The following is a 19,796-nucleotide window of genomic DNA, read 5'->3' on the forward strand; positions in this document are numbered from 1 at the left end:
AACTTCTTGATCAAATCCGTCTCTAATGACTTCGTTGTCGATGGGACGTTCCTTCCTTCTGAATCAAAATCTCTGACAAATTATTGCCCAATACTTGTTTCAAAGTACCTACTGTGTACTCTTAAACCTAAAACAAAGAGTTACTGAGAGTAAATTATTCAATGTTCGGACGCTTCCAGAAATGATAAAAGAAAATTACATGTACCACTTAGAGCTGTAAATAATGTAACGCATCTTTATGGATTTCTAGTAAAGTAATATTCAAATTACTGTATGATATTACTAAATTGTACATTGAAAATCGTTTCGTGAAACACTGTGAACCCATTTTCATAACGTAAGCGCCGGACGGAGTGGCCGTGTGGTTCTAGGCGCTACAATCTGGAACCGCGCGACCGCTACGGTCGCAGGTTCGAATCCTGCCTCAGGCATGGTTGTGTGTGATGTCCTTAGGTTAGTTAGGTTTAAGTAGTTCTAAGTTCTAGGGGACTGATGACCTCAGCAGTTAAGTCCCATAGTGCTCAGAGCCATTTGAACCATTATTTTTCATAAGGTATGCAGACCGTCTCCTAAAATATTTGTAGATTCATAACTTGTATTAATTCTAAGTTACTTTCCTTTGAGATACAGTAACATGGTACATTAAAGCTGAATTTTCGGTATTCTGATGCGGGAATCCAGCGTGTTTCAACAGTTTTCATCCGATTTCACAACACTATATCTTCTACATGAACGAAGATAGAAATTTGGAGTAAATTTTAGCTACAAAATCTTTTTAGTCAGAAGAACCGTACTATTTTAGAAGGGTATATCTTTTACCGACAAACTCACGCAGTCTTGAAGCATTTCCTGGAATAGCATTTAGAATGAAAATTCTCATTCACCTTTCACAAAAGCTGAATGTGTCCTCCACCAGATGAACGTCGAACATCCAGGCGGGAGTTACTGCATTTACAGCTGTTGCTATGCAACATCTCACCGAACGTTGTTTGAAAGGGAGACGCATAGAGGGAATCTTTCACATATCCGCACGAAAAAGTCACATATTCTTTCATCAGACAACCTTCAAGGCACCTTTCGTCGCAAGAGGTGTATTGTCATATTCAAGACGAAATCCATGCCGAAGAGTTGTAATTCTCGAAACGGAGAAAGTAAAACGCATTATGTTGCTGTGTGATAGTCATCTCAATATGACACAAATTGGGTAATGGGCGAGCTAGCTTCACCAGATACATCTCTACCGGTAACCAGATAAACCAACAAACAGCAACTGACGCCTATGCTTGCTTTTACGGGAGGCGTTCAGTAATTAATGCCACACTTCTTTTTTTGGGGCAATTTTGATTGTAAAATGTGGAATTTGTTTTGGGGGCATCGTGGAATATTCCCTCTACACCCGCTACAGTTTCATGAAGTTCCGATAGATGGCGGCGTTATACGTAGCCTCCAAAACAGCGTCTGTAACGAAGGTACGTTCCAAGCAGAGAGCTGTCATTGACTTCCTTTTGACGGAAAGCCAGAGCATCACAGATATTCATAGGCTCTTGCAGAAAGACTACGGAAACTTGACAGTGAAAAAAAGCGAAGCGTCTGTTATCATCGCAACAAGGTCGCGCAGAGCTGTCCGATCTCCCGCGTGCCAGCTTGCCTCACAGAGTTTTGACTCCTGCACTGTTGGAACGTGTGGACACTGCCACTCGAGGTGATCGGCGGAACGCAATCAAACACCTCGCTACTCAACTGGACGTTTCTGGTGGTAGTGGTGACCCACTCGTCCACCAGTTGGAGTACCCAAAGGTGTTTGTCCGTTAGGTTCATCGCGGCGTAACAGAAGACCTACATCTGTTTGGTCCAAAGAAGAATGCATTCCGCAGGAAGCAGTACGTGAATGATGTGGAGGTTACTAAGCCAGCATGACGTTGGCTCCGATGTCGATCAGAAGAGTGGTACTGTGTGGGTATACAGTCTCTCCCAGGAATGTGGCGTAAAATCGTCGTATTGAACCGGTATTATGGTGATCAATAGGTTTTTAAAGCCAAAAGAGTGGGGTATAATATGGAATACTGAGACCCTGAATAAAACCTACTTTCACAAAAAAAAGGTTGCATTACTTATTGAATGCCCCTCGTAATTTCGATACCCCTGGTAGCTGATCGGTCACCACGACGGAATGTCATACCTAACGGCCCGGGTTCGATTCCCGGCTGGGTAGGAGATTTTCCCCGCTCAGTGACTGGGTGTAATGATGTCCTTACCATCATCATTTCATCCCCATCGACAAGCAAATCGCCGCAGTGGCGTCAACTCGAAAGACTTGCACCAGGCGAACGGTCTACCCGACGGGAGGCCCTAGCCACACGGTATTTCCATTTCGATATGTAAGGTGAAATTTACCGCAACTTCCTGTACAAGATAGTCTTGCGTAACTGTATGATTTTTTTCAAAACCCCCTGTAGATTTCATTAGCTCTAGTAACATTTCAGGGCAAACCAACGTTCTACGAGTCATCATCGGCGTAGCGTAAGCCATAATGATAGAAACACCACGTACTTTAGACTTAATTTCGGACTACTGTCTGTGAGGAATTCGACCAGGATTTGAGTGTTAGACCCCTTCGCGCATATTTACAATAAATCAGTATGGTAACAATAGTTAGGTGCATGAAGATGAATAGTTTTAATAAATAAAAGGAAAAAAGTTATCGTTATTGTTTCGGACCAATGAACACTACAAAAATATTTGTGCAACAACTAAGTAGCCGACAAGACGCAACCTCAGTGTTCACGTTGTGTGTTTCAAGGAAGCAAAGTTCGACTGATATAAGAAACTCTAGGTTACGTTTCATATGCGCTTTATGCAATTTTAGAAACGGCGGTCTGATAATTTCTTAAGTATTTTTTAGTAAAAGGTTATCTGATGCTAGCATTTTCCCCTTGTTGGTACAGACACTAGTTCTGTGATACGCTGGAATTGTAACCAACGAAGAAATATTTAAATCAAGTTGTCACTGGTCTCAGCTCAGTAATTCCCATAATCGACAAGTGAACTAAGATTTACGAGAAAGATTTGACGCGTCGTTGGGCGTAGGATTTTACAGGGACACACGAGTTTTATTGCCGGACTAACTAATAAGTTATGTTTGAATTAGCTGTTGGTCATCGTTGTCATATAGGTTAGAGTAACCATTTCTTCACGCAGTAGCTCCAATTTTAGTTTACAGTCACAATCAGTACTGTTCACACATGTCAGGGATGTTTCTCGTATGTTCTTCCTTGTCGACCTCAGAAGGCATATCATATATCCTACAGCATTTGTGAGTGAAAATCTTTTTTCTCTACCTTAATGTAATCATAGTAAGAAAACTCAATACGAATTTCTACAACTTGGTTCTATTATTTCAACAAGCTCCAAACCAACTCCTCCCGCACAGGCCAAGAAAGCCCAATGGTACCGACCGGCCGTCGTGTCATCTTCAGCCCATAGGCATCACCGGATGCGGATATGGAGGGGCATGTGGTCAGCACACCGGTCTCCCGGCCGTATGTCAGTTTCCGAGACCGGAGCCGCTACTTCTCAATCACGTAGCCCCTTAGTTTGCCTCACAAGGGCTGAGTGCACCCCGCTTGCAAACAGCGCCCGGCAGACCGGATGGTCACCCATCCAAGTGGTGCGCCCAGCCCGACAGCGCTTAACTTCTTTAATCTGACGGGAACCGGTGTTACCACTGCGAAAAGGCCGTTGGCTATTTCTATATTCTTGAGAAGCGCCACGAAAAATCAGGAAACATTAGAACAGCTAGCACTTTTTAAATTATAACCGTTAAGTCCAACCAAACTAAAAACAAAGAACAGTGGTATTTACTATAATTATTGTCTGCATCGACATTCATACAATATACATCGCTGTGGAATGCCTGACACAGGTTCAAATGGTTCAAATGGCCCTGAGCACTATGGGACTGAACTTCTGAAGTCATCAGTCCCCTAGAACTTAGACCTACTTAAACTTAACACACATCCATGCCCGAGGCAGGATTCGAACCTGCGACCCCGGCAGGCCTTGGCAGAGGTATTTCCTATTGTCCCACATATTAGAGTTCCTTTCCGTTCCACCCAAGTATGTAGGACGGGATAAATGATTGTTTAAACGTCTCTGTGTGCATTTTAATTAATCTAGTCTTTTCTTAGCGCTCCCTATGGTAACGCTACATGGGAGACCGTAGAATATTATTAGATGCGATATAACTATGTGAGTACTTTAATGTCTACTTCCAAACGTCTATAAGTTAACGTTTTCAGCATTAGCATGACTCTCTGCTGTGAATGAAGCGAATGTGTGACCGTTCGTGCTCCCATTCTTTCTATAGGCTAATATTTCCTGGGCCGCATATGATGTGGGTCCCACTACAGCAATATTTTAGGATATGTCACACGAGTATTTCGTGACCAGTCTCCCTAGAGACTGTCGGCATTTTCCGAGAACGCTGCTAATCAACAGAAAGCTGCCATCTAGTTTACCTGCTTTAGATTCTACGTAATCTTTCCATTTCAAATATCCCCAAATTTTTACAACAAAGAATTTGTACGAGTTGACTAATTTTATTTGTGACTCATTTACGCTGGAATCATAGGATACGACGTTTCTGCGTTTTGTGAAGTTCACAATTTTACACATCTGGACATTTTTAGTGAAGTAGCGCCGGCCGCGGTGGTCTAGCGGTTCTAGGCGCTCGGTCCGGAACCGAGGGGCTGCTACGGTCGCAGGTTGGAATCCTGCCTCGGGCATGGATGTGTGTGATGTCCTTAGGTTAGTTAGGTTTAAGTAGTTGTAAGTTCTAGGGGACTGATGACCACATATGTTAAGTCCCATAGAGCTCAGAGCCATTTGAACCATTAGTGATGTTGCCGATATTTATGCTACTAGATTTTTGTGAGTCATTTCTTCAGACAAGACTTACTTACAGGTAGCATCAGCTAGAGTTATTGTAATTTTTGTCATTACATTCTGGCTAGACGTAACTATAGATTTTACACAAGAGAAGAAGGAAGTTACGTATTTTGTATGAGGTTTCGGCACAAGTAGTTCAATTACTACTTTTTCGCTGAAAGTAAAATTTCAAACGGTACTCCTGAGGAAATACTTAACGGGATATAAAAAATTTCAGGAATCTTCTCGTCATATAGCAAACTGAACTAGAATAGACTGAAAGATAAAATATCGTAAATTTAAATACAGAATGTATATAAATATGACTGTTTATAAGCAAAATATAGATGTAAGAAAATCAATTAATATCTTAACGAACTATCTGTTTTTGTTATAATATGACTTACAAATACTCCAGATCAATAACAATTAAAATACATTTGTTTTCAACGCGTAAATAGCTGTACTCCTTGAGTTACTAAAATTTTCACCCACGAATGAATAAATAATGACATAACTTCGAGTACAGAAAAATGTGGATAGATGTAAAATAGAAATTGATGTTAAATGCGTGAGGTGTCCATTGTGATCGTAGTTTTTGCTATTTCGAGAAAACCGTTTGTGACTTGCAACTGGATGTAGCTTATACACTAATAGTATGAAATTTTTCTGTCATTACACAAGTTATGTATACATGGAAAAGTATTAATCAAAACGTAAACGATACGTCTAACAGTTACGGACATTTAAACTTGTATGTCTACCAAGCTGCGTGGTGCCAACTGTAACAGTAGCCTTAATAGTTAAGGAGCGTTTTAAGTGTGAGAAATTTGTCACCTTCGTTGGGGCTACACACAAAATATACAATAAAAAAATTCTCTAGACTATTGGATGAGTGAACTGCAACTGTTTCTTCATAATTTTAATGATGGCTTCACAAGAAAATTTCCGTGTTCACTATGTGCTGTAACTATCAGTGACAAGATACATGACCGCTCAAAAATTGGTCAAGTAACAATAAATGAATAGTTTACACACTGGAGTTGTTACTGCGGGTACCGCAATACGCAGTGGTAAAGACTACTAAAAGTTCTTACAAACAACAAGAAAAAATTTCCCCTCAGAGAGAACGAATCGAAATTTAAAACAAAGAGGTAGAGTAATGTAGTTCAACACCCGGTCATATCAAGACAGCTATAATTTGTAATGGTAAAGGAAAAATAAGTAAAACCAGGAAAATAATAGCATTCATAGCGCGAGTGTGAGTCAATGACTTCCAGAGCACTTGCATAAAATTGACGCTTCGGCCTTAACATACTGGCATAAAATTCGGTGTCACAGCCGCTTACAGTGGAAACAGTTTTAGCATATCTAGCGAGGACTGCATACTCCAGTTTCTCACAAAGGAAGGAACAAGAAGTGTAAAAAGTAGTACGGATATTCAACATAATAAAAGAACAGGAACAAACTTACATATAAAGCCACGGTGAGATGTGAATCTATATCAGAGTGAACCACTATCTCTGATACAGTGATAGCAAGTTTTAAATTCATATTTTGAAAGGTTAAGTATATGAAATCACAAAACTATATAAATAAGTTAGTGCGCTCTATACTGCAGATATCACAATTAATAAATGTTACTTTAGAGTATAAGTGGATGAACTTAAATTTTGGTGGCTAAAATTGTAAACTAGAGGCGAAATAAACGCGCGCAAAAATATATTTTGTACACAGTCAAATTTCAGATAAGGTGCCACTAATGAAAGACCTGACACGTGTTTGAAGAACAGTCAAGTCTAGCAACCATCAGTAGCAGCCTTACTTGGAAACTGCCCTACTGATGTAGCATTCCATTGCTAGACTACTCGCATTGTGACCCTGGTAGTAAGCAGGAGGCGACGCCAGTCTTAATGCTCGCTTATGTACACCTGTTGATACCGACGAGCGACGCGGTCGCTGGGGTACCCCTGTGCGCCGCACGCTGGCTGGCGCGGCGTCCCACGCATCTCCTAGCAACGGCTGGTGTCGACTTACCTGTGTTTCGGCACGACGCGAGCGGCGAGGCTGGGTGGCACGGAGCAAGCGAACAGCGGCCGCGTCTGCCCCCGGCGCGCGACTGAGCGTGGTAGCGGCGCGCCGCGGCGCTGGCCCGGGACGTCCGCGAGCCACGAGCTGCCGCGGAAACGGCCGACGCTTCGCCGCCGCTACCGCTGCCGCAGCCGACGACGACGCTGCTGCCCACGCGCGACGCCTGCTACGCTGGCGCCTATCGAACACGATGCTCTTTCCTCACGCGGCATCGCCACCAGGCTGCCCATTAACCTTAATTACGTTTCACTTTCCTGATTTATACCGCAGATGGAACTGGCGGGACACGGAGTGAAAAGCGAAACAAGGTGGAGAATAACGTTCCCATTCACATACACGACCTAGTCATCGATGGCACGAAGAATTACGACTGAGCGAAGTGAACTCAACGACGTACTCGAGTTCCGATTGTCTGTGATCTGATCCTTATGAATAGACTCCAACCCACTGCAGTCCTAAGGTAACCTTTTAAAGCAAAAGTTTTGCGTCGCCCATTGAGACTTGTTATACGGGACGTCCCGCAATTAAGAGTCGGAGTCGGTTCTTCTTGCAATTTATACAAAAAGGAACGAAGGAAAGAGCTTTAGAGTTTAACGTTTAATCGACGACGAGGTAAACAGAGACGGAGTACACGTTGGGAAACGGGGAAGGATGCAGAGGGAAATCGACCGCGTCCTTTTCAATGGAAATAACCCGGGATTTGCCTTATACGATTAAGCCAAAGCGAGGAATACCTGCAGAGTTGATTTTCACTGAGCAGTGGAATGTAATCTGATTTGAAATGTCTTTGCAGATTGAAAATGTGTGACGGACCAGGACTCGAACCTGGGACCTTTGCCCCTCGCGGGGAAATTCTATACCCACAGAGCTGTTCACGTACGATTCACGGAACCGCGCTCATAGATTTGCTTTACCAATTTCAAAGAGTTTCTTCTTAATATGTTGTTTTGGGGAAGCAGGTGTGGTGGAGAGAGTTCTGGTCGTATAGCGTGACGCGCACCACGCTATTTTGAAAGACAGGGCGGTGAGGCAATCCCATACAGAATCCGCTTGGCGGGTTAACGACCCTGGGCTGCTGCTCCACCCTGCAGGAGTGTGGTTTTTAGGTAGTTTCCCGCGCCCCTTTAGCCACACGCATGGCTGGTCCACAAATGCCGCCTCAGAGAGTACGATGCAGAAACAGTTAAAATACGACAACACAGAGCTAAATTTACGCAAATGAAAGACGGATGAAGCAAACTACTTCCCTTTCTTAGGCTACATTGACGACTGTGGTGTCAAAGGGTTCAAATGGGTCTGAACACTATGGGACTTAACATCTGTGGTCCTCAGTCCCCTAGAACTTAGAACTTCTTACACCTAACTAACCTAAGGACATCACACACATCCATGCCCGAGGCAGGATTCAAGCCTGCGACCGTAGCGGTCACGCGCTCCAGACTCAAGCGCCTAGAACCGCACGGCCACTCTTGCCGGCGACTGTGGTGTCAGCTGGTGCTTACCAAATTCTGAAAAAGTTGACCCCATTCTGGAAGGGATAAACCAAAGAGAAAAGAAAGCAGACAGGGAGAATGGAACTGGCGGACGTAAAAACTGTGACGGCGCGTCGAATGTCGTGCCTTGCGGGATTAGCTCTTCAGGAAGAACGCGTTTTACGGATAAATGGTTACGGGAGTTTTGAGGAATCTTTCCACAGTGAATTTTTCTTCTGAAGCGGAGTGTGTGCTAACTGGAAAATCCGTGGAATTTTAAAACTGTGTACCGGATCGGGACTCGACCTCAGAATCTTTGCCTTTTGCTGGAAATATCTGTGTCGACAGAATACTCGAGAAAAACAATGGTGACTTTGATTTTAGCTTAGCTTTATTCATTCTTGACTTATGTCTTGTTTTCTGCAGAACAAGGCAAAGGCTGGTGATAGTCCTAACAAATAAAGGCCACTTGGTGTGCTCGACGTGTTTTCCAGCACGTTGTAAGACTCTTCCTACCCGCTTCCCTCATTCCTCATGGACTTTGACCAATATACACTCATGGAAATGGAAAAAAGAACACTTTGACACCGGTGTGTCAGACCCACCATACTTGCACCGGACACTGCGAGAGGGCTGTACAAGCAATGATCACACGCACGGCACAGCGGACACACCAGGAACCGCGGTGTTGGCCGTCGAATGGCGCTAGCTGCGCAGCATTTGTGCACCGCCGCCGTCAGTGTCAGCTAGTTTGCCGTGGCATACGGAGCTCCATCGCAGTCTTTAACACTGGTAGCATGCCGCGACAGCGTGGACGTGAACCGTATGTGCAGTTGACGGACTTTGAGCGAGGGCGTATAGTGGGCATGCGGGAGGCCGGGTGGACGTACCACCGAATTGCTCAACACGTGGGGCGTGAGGTCTCCACAGTACATCGATGTTGTCGCCAGTGGTCGGCGGAAGGTGCACGTGCCCGTCGACCTGGGACCGGACCGCAGCGACGCACGGATGCACGCCAAGACCGTAGGATCCTACGCAGTGCGGTAGTGGACCGCACCGCCACTTCCCAGCAAATTAGGGACACTGTTGCTCCTGGGGTATCGGCGAGGACCATTCGCAACCGTCTCCATGAAGCTGGGCTACGGTCCCGCACACCGTTAGGCCGTCTTCCGCTCACGCCCCAACATCGTGCAGCCCGCCTCCAGTGGTGTCGCGACAGGCGTGAATGGAGGGACGAATGGAGACGTGTCGTCTTCAGCGATGAGAGTCGCTTCTGCCTTGGTGCCAATGATGGTCGTATGCGTGTTTGGCGCCGTGCAGGTGAGCGCCACAATCAGGACTGCATACGACCGAGGCACACAGGGCCAACACCCGGCATCATGGTGTGGGGAGCGATCTCCTACACTGGCCGTACACCACTGGTGATCGTCGAGGGGACACTGAATAGTGCACGGTACATCCAAACCGTCATCGAACCCATCGTTCTACCATTCCTAGACCGGCAAGGGAACTTGCTGTTCCAACAGGACAATGCACGTCCGCATGTATCCCGTGCCACCCAACGTGCTCTAGAAGGTGTAAGTCAACTACCCTGGCCAGCAAGATCTCCGGATCTGTCCCCCATTGAGCATGTTTGGGACTGGATGAAGCGTCGTCTCACGCGGTCTGCACGTCCAGCACGAACGCTGGTCCAACTGAGGCGCCAGGTGGAAATGGCATGGCAAGCCGTTCCACAGGACTACATCCAGCATCTCTACGATCGTCTCCATGGGAGAATAGCAGCCTGCATTGCTGCGAAAGGTGGATATACACTGTACTAGTGCCGACATTGTGCATGGTCTGTTGCCTGTGTCTATGTGCCTGTGGTTCTGTCAGTGTGATCATGTGATGTATCTGACCCCAGGAATGTGTCAATAAAGTTTCCCCTTCCTGGGACAATGAATTCACGGTGTTCTTATTTCAATTTCCAGGAGTGTATGTACGAAAATGGGAGCACAGGCACAAAAATTCCCGTTTTGATGTGTACAAAGTTTTTGATGTGCACCGCACTCACAGGCAGATATTTAATGGGCTTTAATTAGGGGAAAGTGGTGACCAGCCGACTGGACCTCTATGAGCTATCCATCTCCGGTGAAGCTGAGTATCCAGGTACGCCCGGACACCTGGAGCGCAATCGTGTTGAAAGAAAAATGGGAATGAGACAAGCGACAGCAGCACATTTTTGTCTAACAACTGAAGAGAACAGGCTGCTGTTCGTGTATCCTAAAAGAAGAAGCGCCCAACAACACGCTATTCCATACTAAACGATCACTTACGATGAGCCAGCTTACCTTTGATCGGTCCAATCAGTGATGATTCACGTCCGACCTGTATCTGGTCATTTACCTCTCGGTTGCTTCATTTATAAACAGTATGACCTAGGGAAAACGTCAGTTTTACTCCAGCTTGCGTGTCACCGAATCTGCCAACTGAACGCAAGGATCTGGATCGTCCTCGGTGAGGTGTAACACTTCCATTTAGTATTGGTGCCATTCATGTGTGGCCCAAGATTCTTATTATTACTGTACGGCTGACCCTAGATTCCAGCGAGTCATGTCAAGTGTTGTGCTCTGGACTCTTACTGAACGATGCCAGAACAGCGGTTGTTGTTAGCACATCCGTAGCCATTTCGGATCTCCAAGCTTTGGATTTTTCTACGACAGAGCCTGTTTCACGGAATTTGGCGACAAATTTTACCAGGAAACTGTGGATAATGGCTGGTATGCCTGATTGTCGTTGTTCGAAAATTTCTACAACGACTCTGATGCTTCTCTCTTCTGAAGTCGGCTTCTGTTAACGATTTTCCTTCCTTTTCTTTTTGAAGGCCTTTCCTCCATACATAGGTCATCCTGTATATTTCTCGACGCAGCTCCATCAAAATAGTAATAATAATAATAATAATAATAATAATAATAATAATAATAGTGATTGATCCTCTTGTAATGTTTAATATAATGTTAAATGGGAAAGTACTGATGTATAGAAACCGCCATAGATGTATTTCAGGTACAATTTTTAAACATTTGTCTCATGTTCTTTTTGACATTCATATCATTCACTATCGGAGTACAAGATGGTCATCGTTAATCTATCCGAACTCACTGCGCTGTATTCATAAATTCATAAATCCTTAGCCCGCATCTCGTGGTCGTGCGGTAGCGTTCTCGCTTCCCACGCCCGGGTTCCCGGGTTCGATTCCCGGCGGGGTCAGGGATTTTCTCTGCCTCGTGATGGCTGGGTGTTGTGTGATGTCCTTAGGTTAGTTAGGTTTAAGTAGTTCTAAGTTCTAGGGGACTGATGACCATAGCTGTTAAGTCCCATAGTGCTCAGAGCCAGCCATAAATCCTAATTCGTATTCATAAATAAACATCTCCTTACACAAAATGGTTCAAATGGCTCTGAGCACTATGGGACTTCATTTCTGAGGTCACCAGTCCCCTATAACTTAGAACTACTTAAACCTAACTAACCTAAGGACATCACACACATCCATGCCCGAGGCAGGATTCGAACTTGCGACCGCAGCGGTCGCGTGGCTCCAGACTGTAGCGCCTACAACCGCTCGGCCACTCCGGCCGGCTCTCCTTACACAAATGTTGTTATTACCCTACCTTAGTGTTGCAGTACTACTGATTAATACATTCGACAGTTGTTCTACACCTGTGACGTACAGCTGTCGACACTATATTAAAAGTACAGAAGTTTCCTGAAACGGTCTAACAGGGTTTGGTCACACGAAAATTTAATTATCTATCTAAGCCACTACCAGTAGTGGCAACAACTTAAACTTTGGTCTCTAAGTAGATCATCAGTGAAAATCATAGATAAAACGAAAGTTTAGATCTTTCTTACATAATCAGTTCTTTCATTTCGAGTCCAGCCAGTGACAACAAACTTACGATGGAGCCGTTCCACAACACCTATCATATTCAAAGCGTTCGCTCTGTTAGAGCCTCTATACTATTCTGTATTAGACACTGGAATAACCTACTAACGTAAGATAAGTGCCAACTGACCTATATGATTCGTAAGAGATGTATAAATCGGCCAAGAAATATCGATAGACTAATCGAAAAAATTACCTTTTAGGTTTCAAGAGACAACGCAAACTAATTTGAAGCGTATCAGTTCAATCTATATTGATATTTTTGTACCAACGTCTCCGCCTATGTAACAGCATTGCAGAATAATACAAATATTAGTAACTGTTCCGTTAATGGCTGTAATAGGCAGATACTCAAAGAAGAACTGTGTCCGACAGGGATGTAGCTATCTTCTATATTTTTGACGCATTTTGGAGAACTCCTAGTACTTGGTCTTGTAAGCCCAGGTCAGGCAATGGTACATTACCTAAGGGGACACCGCCCATATCCAATCCACCTATGCAGGTTTAAGAGGAAAGAAAATGACGTGTCATTGTGGTCATAATGGAATACTCGACCACTTATCTTTAACTCTGACACCTCTAATGGATTTTGGGAACCAACAGAAACTGACCAACGACTATACGTACTTATAAAAAACAACGAATTGTGGACTATCATGGACAATGTTTCTAACTCCATTTCCCGGCGGGATAAAAGTATTATCTGGGGTACGGAAATTACAGAACCTTACAAACCTGCACAGCATCAGTAATGGACCGTCAGTGCTAATAACGAAGTGCTAGCGAGTGGATCTAGTGTTGTGGAAGATATGAACGCGGTTGCTGCGTCACAGAATGTGCGTGCGCAACCAGGATCACAGCGGCACACGAGGCAGACTCCGGAGTACCACATCATCACCACGTCATCATAGCTTCAGTGCCACTTCGGCCACGGAGACGAGGAGATACGTGCGTGTCGAAGGGAGGTGTGTAAGATATAAGGTGTAACAGTCGCGATGTTCTTCCAAAGCTATTTTCAAATATACACCAACAAAAATCGAAAACAAAATAAGAAAATAGAAATATTAGTTATAAAACCTGAAAAGTTATTAATAACATTGAACGGTAACGTGTTCTGGTGCCATTAACTTGAATATTCACATTTGTGTATACATGTACCAGTATTGGTGCTGACGCACAATATATTCATGGGTATATAAACATAGATTTCCTATTTTTCCTGAACTGTTACTTACTGATTACTATTGTCAATATTATGATTCATTTATTATTTCTTGTTATAGTATATTATTGTTCTTATTTTTATGCTGAGATGTAACTTTGTAATCAATCATAACATACAACAACTTCGAAAAAAATGTTCTAACACGACCTATAATACAGATATGTAGAGAGAGAGCAAGTTTGAAGGAGGCAATATATAAATAAAACATCATTAGACGAAGCTTTATATGGTTTTCTTTACAACAATCGTTTTACATGTTACAAGAGATATATTAGAGACTCTCCATGAACAATGGACCTTGCCGTTAGGGGAGTGGTTTGAGTGTCTCACTTATACACATAGTCGTAAAGCAGGTGCAACCACAGCGGACAGGGGTGTTTTGAGAGGTCAGACAAGCTTGGGATCCTGAAGAACGACAGCAACCTTTTTAGTAGTTGCGGGGGTATCAGTCTGGATGATTGACTGATCCGGCCTTGTAACATCAACCAAAACAGCATTGCTGTCATTGTAATGCGAATGGCTGCAAGCGAGGGGAAACGACACTAGTAACTTTTCCCTAGTGCGTGAAGCCCTACTGTAAGGTTAAATGATGGTAGCATCCTCTTGGGTAAAACATTCCGGATATAAAACTGACCCCCGCTCTTATCTCTGGTTTGGGGGTTTCTGAGGAGGATGTCATCATCAGGAGAAACAAAACTAGCGCTCTACGGTTCGAAGCATGGAATGTTAGATCCCTTAATCGGGCAGGTAGGTTAGAAAATTTGAAAAGGGAAATGGACCGGTTAAAATTAGATATAGGAGAAATTAGTGAAGTTCGGTGGCAGGAGGAACAGGAATTCCGGCCAGGTGAATACGGGGTTATAAACACAAAATCGAACTGGGGTAATGCAGAATTAGGTACAATAATGAATAAGAAAATAGGATTACTGGTAAGCTACTATGAACAGTGTAGTGAACGGTTTATGATACCCAAGACAGATACAGAGCCAATACCCACCGCAATAGTACAAATTTATATATCAAATAGTATCAAAGAGGATGAAGAAATTTGTTATGACACTGACCAGTAAGGGGTTGAAAATTAGAAAATTTTATTAAGACTCATTCCGTTTGCTACAAGCAAAGTGCGGTCATGCCAGAGGCAGAGACAGAACCAGAAAATGAGCGGTACGTCGCTATTGGGTCATTCCTCAGCACGTTGCAACACAGGGCTGCGCGGTAGACACGACGAGCTCAGCAGCACGGGACAGAAAACTAACGGTAACGTGACACGCATATTTGTTAGCTCGTAAGAGATATCGAAATAAACTATACCAATTTCATAAGAACAAGTATCAGAGGACCTACACAGCACTTAAAGGCCTGTTAAGAGAATACAGGAGAATAATAAGGACAAAATGTCGTCATTACGAACCGAGCATCAGGTCATAGCTTGACGCTAGCTCGTTTTAAATACTCGAGCTCACCAGCTCTCAAGGAGTTGATTGTTTCCATCGATGGCGTTCATAGTAATAGCACGTGATTCGATGAATACGGTACTTTAGCGAATCTGTGTCCTAGATACTCCACAACAGTCTACGAACCAGTCGAAGATGTACCTGAGATGACGGGCTTCGCCCAATGAACTTAATACTTTTCGCCACCTACGATTGGTGATGGGTAAGCTGACTGTCTTCCGACAACACCACATAACGAAGTGCTGACAGTACCGAACTTATGCGCGGAAATCGGCAGCAGGGCACCATGAAGTCCACGTTCCTATTCACTTAGGCATCTCTGGGTGCCGAAACCAACCTGGCCGGTAGGAAGGAGATCGACCACACGACTTCCGCCAGCACCACATAGCGAATGGGTCATCAGGAGTCAACATAGAATAAGGAGTTTGATCGAGCGCACTCCAGAGCTAGTACGAAACTATTCGTGCTGGAACTTAGAGGAGCCGGCAGCGCGACACGACGCGAGGTCACTCACTCAATGCCTGTGCCCGCAGACGGAGGGATGGCTCAGCAGCCGTCAGCGGGAATCCAACACGCAGCTAGAAGGCCGTGTGGAAAAGACGACTGTAAACATGGTTAAAAAATAATTGAACTTTGACAATTTTTTATTAGCGTCAGAGACGCTTCACAGGTACCCAACTGCTGTCCTGACTTTATGCAGAGGTGTCTCCGCTCGGCTTCTCTGTAGACTGAAGAAATGTATGATGAGATAAAAGAAATTATTCACATTGTTAAGGGAGACAAAAATTTAATTGTAATGGGGGCTGGAATTCGATGGTAGGAAAGGGAAGAGAAGGAAAAATTGTAGGTGAATGTGGAAAGTATTTAAAGAGGCAGCCACCTAGTACACTTTTGCCCAGAGCATAATTTAATCATCGCCAACATCTAGTTTAAGCTTCTGAAAGAAGGTTGTACAGGATGGGGCAAATAAAAGAGGCCCGGTCGAGTGGACAGGATTAGACGTGAACTTATGGCAGCCTTGATGGAGGAGGAAAAGACCTACAGTTACTACTAACAGAATGGAGCAACTGCCAATACAGCCAGCCGAACCTTGGAGTACATTTACATAGTCTACACGCCTGACAGAGTTGTTAGCAGAGGTTAGTCTGGTCGTGCTCCTGACTGGTCACCCAGGTCACCTCATCTGTAGTGTGTGATTACTTTGCGTGGGTAGCCTACAGGACTAAGGGGTATCGCAACCACCCTCATAGCCGACAAGAACTGCAGAAGAAAACTTCGGATGAGATTGCAGCAATTCCAGAAGTCCAGCTTCAATCTGCCTTTAGCAAAAAAATGGCTCTGAGCACTATGTGACTTAAATTCTGAGGTCATCAGTCCCCTAGAACTTAGAACTACTTAAACCTAACTAACCTTAGGACATCACACACACCCATGCCCGAGGCAGGATTCGAACCTGCGATCTTATCGGGCTCGCGGTTCCTGACTGTAGCGCCTAGAACCGCTCGGCCACCGCGGCCGGCTGCCTTTAGGATCTTACTGACCAGGGCCCAAATGTGCCAAGAGATGAACGGTGATCACTTTCAACTTCTGCTATAGTCAGGTTAGTACTGTACTTCCTTTCCTCTGCTACGTTTCTTTGTACCCTGGAACTCTGTTTTCCGGGCCACTTTTATTAGACGCACCCTGTACATGTGAAACAGATCTGAAGACACAGAAAGGTTTAAAATTGGTAATACAATTGTTAGACAGAGATTTCGGAACCAGATTTTATAAATCCTTGGATGACACAGGAGATATTGAATTTAACTGATGAAAGGAGAAAATATAAAAATGCAGAAAATGAAGCAGGCGAGAGGGAATAAAGCGTCTAAAAATGAAATTGACAGAAAGTGCAAAATGGCTTAGCAGGAATGGATACAGGACAAATGTAAGGATTCAGAGGCATATATACCTTTGGAAAAGATGGATACCACGTACAAGAAATATAAAGAGGCATTTGGAGAAAAGAGAAACAGCTGTATGAATATCCAGAGCTCAGATGCAAAACGGGTCCTAAGTAAGAAGGGAAAGCTGAACGGTGCGAGTAGTATATAGAGTGTCTAGAAGTATATGACGAAGAGATGGGAGACATGTAACTGCCAGGAGAATATGACAGGACACTGAAAGACCTAAGTCGAAACAACGCACCAGAAGTAGCCGACATACCGTCAGAACTGTTGATAGCCTTGGGAGAGCCAGTGATGACAAAACTCTTCTATCTGGTGCGCAAGATATATGAGACAGGCGAAATACCCTCAGACTTGAAGAAGAATGTTTCCAATTTCAAAGAAAGCAAGTGCCGATAGGTGTGAATATTACCGAAATATTAGTTTAATAAATACTAACACGAATTCCTTACAGAAAATAGAAAAACTGTTAGAACCAGATCTCGGGGCCGGCTGTTGTGACAGAGCGGTTCTAGGCGCTTCAGTCTGGAACCGCGCGACCGCTACGGTCGCAGGTTCGAATCCTGCCTCGAGCATGGATGTGTGTGATGTCCTCAGTTAGGTTTAAGTAGTTCTCAGTTCTAGGGAAGTGATGACCTCAGATGTTTAGTTCCATAGTGCTCAGAGCCATTTTAACCATTTGAACCAGATCCCGGGGAAGGTCAGTTTGGATTCCGGATAAATGTAGGAACACGCGAGGTAATGGTGAACCTACGACTTATCTTGGAAGAGATGTTGAGGGAAGGAGAACCTACGTTTATAGAATTTGTAGACTCAGAGAGAGCCTTTGACAACGTTTACTGGAATACTCTATTCTTAAAATTTGAATGTAGCATGGGTAAAATAAAGGGAGTGAAAGACTATTTACAAACTGCACACAGACCAGAAGGCAATCATAAGAGTCGAGGGTCATGAAAGGAAAACAGTGGTTGATAAGGGAATGAGACAGGGCTGTAGCCTGTCGCTGATGTTATTCAATCTGTATATTGATCAAGAAGTAAAGATGACAAAAGAAAAATTAGGTGTAGGAATTAAAATTCACAGAGAATAAATTGTCAATTCGGACCTTGACCCAATGGTAATCCTAAATTTCATGTCGAATTAGACAATGTTTCATGCAGGAGATGGAGAAGCTCCATTAAAGTTTCGTATATACATCGTATCCTGTGACTCTATTTGTTCATTATGTATGTTATCGGGTGTTTCGTCATGTGGGTGTATATCTCAATTTCTTCCAGAATGTTTAATAACCTACGGTTTTCTGCTTTTCGAAAAATGTTGGTGTTTTAATTACTGCTACTAACAGAATGTTTATATTCTCTTAAATGAGCAGTATATACGCAAATAAATCTGGACACAGATTTATATTTATTTATTTGTCTGTCCTTCACATAACGCAATCGAGTCACAACAAACTAAATTGTTGCCCTGCGAAAGATTAGAAATCATTTCGAAATAATCAGATTCTCAGTACTAGAAATCAAGAATAGGTCAGATGTACTTTTTGTTCCACAGATCAATAGCGATGAGATCCACAAGGATGTAGAAAATGTCGTACAAATAACAATAAGGACAAGAGATAATACTGATAATTAACAAATGTAACACAATGAAGGTTCTTTGTAACAAATGTCAAATTGTCATGAAGTGTACCATAAGGTTCGATAAACAAATGACCAGTATTTAACCGCGGGCATACAAAGTGGGTGGGAATAATGAATATTCCATATACAGCGTAAACCAGGATCCCAACGACAAAATTTCAGAGGCTGCTCAGGGATATCTACACAACATTTTGGTATAAGGAACCCACGGTCTCCAAAGGCTTGATATAGAGCGATATTGTAAAACGGGGGCTTCAAATTGATTTACGCTTTAATTTTACCGTCATTTGTTGTGCGTCTGTTGACTCATATTAGATTTGCAAGTACAGGGTGTTTCAAAAATGACCGGTATATTTGAAACGGCAATAAAAACTAAACGAGGAGCGATAGAAATACACCGTTTGTTGCAATATGCTTGGGACAACAGTACATTTTCAGGCGGACAAACTTTCGAAATTACAGTAGTTACAATTTTCAACAACAGATGGCGCTGCAAGTGATGTGAAAGATATAGAAGACAACGCAGTCTGTGGGTGCGCCATTTTGTACGTCGTCTTTCTGCTGTAAGCGTGTGCTGTTCACAACGTGCAAATGTGCTGTAGACAACATGGTGTATTCCTTAGAACAGAGGATTTTTCTGGTGTTGGAATTCCACCGCCTAGAACACAGTGTTGTTGCAACAAGACGAAGTTTTCAACGGAGGTTTAATGTAACCAAAGGACCGAAAAGCGATACAATAAAGGATCTGTTTGAAAAATTTCAACGGACTGGGAACGTGACGGATGAACGTGCTGGAAAGGTAGGGCGACCGCGTACGGCAACCACAGAGGGTAACGCGCAGCTAGTGCAGCAGGTGATCCAACAGCGGCCTCGGGTTTCCGTTCGCCGTGTTGCAGCTGCGGTCCAAATGACGCCAACGTCCACGTATCGTCTCATGCGCCAGAGTTTACACCTCTATCCATACAAAATTCAAACGCGGCAACCCCTCAGCGCCGCTACCATTGCCGCACGAGAGACATTCGCTAACGATATAGTGCACAGGATTGATGACGGCGATATGCATGTGGGCAGCATTTGGTTTACTGACGACGCTGATTTTTACCTGGACGGC

This window comes from Schistocerca nitens, chromosome 3 (genome assembly GCF_023898315.1).
Source record: "Schistocerca nitens isolate TAMUIC-IGC-003100 chromosome 3, iqSchNite1.1, whole genome shotgun sequence".
NCBI lineage: Eukaryota > Metazoa > Arthropoda > Insecta > Orthoptera > Acrididae > Schistocerca > Schistocerca nitens.